This window comes from Pristis pectinata, chromosome 18, assembly GCF_009764475.1.
Source record: "Pristis pectinata isolate sPriPec2 chromosome 18, sPriPec2.1.pri, whole genome shotgun sequence".
NCBI lineage: Eukaryota > Metazoa > Chordata > Chondrichthyes > Rhinopristiformes > Pristidae > Pristis > Pristis pectinata.
Genome location: NC_067422.1, coordinates 44,631,354 through 44,632,966, shown reverse-complemented (window position 1 = coordinate 44,632,966; position 1,613 = coordinate 44,631,354). Strand labels below are relative to the sequence as shown.

Below are 1,613 nucleotides of genomic sequence, written 5' to 3'. Positions count from 1 at the left end.
GAGTAAACGAAAGGCAGCGGACATGGGAGGATTGAAATGTCTTCACAGGGAGAGTGAGGGTCCGGAAGATTCTGTTCGAGGTTGTAGCAGAAAGTCTGCAAACATTTAATCAGTTCGGGAAGGTGCAGTTGGGGAGAGGAGTGGAAGATTCTTTGGGAAAACGAGTGAAGGTAATTGGGGGGAGCTTACAGATCTATCAAAATAACGGATATTTTAAAATACATTTAAATGCAGCACTCTTTGTCCAGGGAGGATGAACTCCTTGAGGGCAATAGTTCCAGTATCAGACTTCAAGGTTCTGATCAGAAATGTAAGTGTTTTCCTGAAGTCACTCGAGAAATCCCGGCATTTGTCTGACGTCGGGATGAGAACGTGGTGGAAGGATGTCACGGGGGAGGGGGCGTGGCGGGGAGGTGACATTGATCTGTGAAACAATCTCAGGGCAGTTTCAGGGCGGGGCTCTGCCATATTATATCGCACCCTCCGTGCATTTGATACCGTCGGCAGCGGTACTTTCTCAATACTCTGGGGTATTATCCATCAGGCCCTGGGGACTTATCCACCTGAATGTTCTTTAAGAGACACAACAATACCTATTTCTTTATCTCAAAATGCGCCATCATATTGGACGCTCTAAATTAATCTCACTATCCTTTGTAAATACCGACTTAATGTTCTCATTTTGGACCTCGTCCCATCCTCGGCCGCCAAGCACATCATCCCTTCTTTTTCTTTAAGTTATCCTCTTGCTCTTGATCTATGTATGGAATCCTTTTGGATTCTCCTTAATACAACTTGCCAAGAACTTTTCGTGGCCCCTCCTTGCTTACATTCACCAACTCTTGCGACATCCAAGGTTTCCTTAGCTGATTAGCTGTGTGAATCACTTTCCAAGACTGTGCTGTATTCACTTTGCAAGGCCTGCATCCATTGTCCACAAGTGACTGCGAATGGGAAGGTGCTAGCGAGCCGTCTTCACGAACCGTTGCAATAAATCTGGTGGTGGTGCCCCCTCGTGATGTCAGAGAGAGAGAGTTCCAGGATATATATGTGAAGGAACCGACAGAGGATATAACAGTGATGTGTGGTCGTGGTGACAATTGCGTCCACTGGTTTCTAGTGCTGTCGGCCGTGTGGCCTAATGGAGAAGGCGTCTGATTCCGGAAAAGATACATCGGAACAATCAGAAGAGTGCAGGATCGAGTCCTGCCACGGTCGTTTGCAGTTCAACGGATATATCTTTGCTTTGTGCTTCGTTTTTAATGAGTGGGGCTGTTAGCTCACAGTCCCATAGACGCGGGTTCAATCCTGTCATCCGGTTCTGTCTGTGTGGAATATCGGGAGATACATCTCAGCGAATATTAACTGTCGGAAGGATGCTCTGTGGTCCGGCACTGATTAGACAGATCCAATGTCCTCCATTTACGTCATATGGAAACATATATGTACGGAATATTTCCCAAAAGATCAGCTTACAAATTGGAGGGGATGTCCATGTGGTGGTTTTCCCAGACGCCTGCTGTCCTTTGTCCTCTGATCAGTGGAGAGCAGCCATAGTGGTCTCAACTTGTGCATGGTAGATGCGCAGAACCTGGCGATGCCAACGCTGAGGG

General features: G+C 47.2%; 1 non-coding gene across 1 annotated transcript; it reads left to right on the top strand.

Annotated features, from left to right (window-relative positions):
• The first annotated feature begins 1,127 nt into the window (after positions 1–1,127).
• Positions 1,128–1,218, top strand: trnar-ccg (transfer RNA arginine (anticodon CCG)). The gene is given in 2 exon segments: positions 1,128–1,164; positions 1,183–1,218. It is a non-coding gene; the product is annotated as a tRNA-Arg (tRNA).
• The last annotated feature ends 395 nt before the right edge of the window (positions 1,219–1,613 follow it).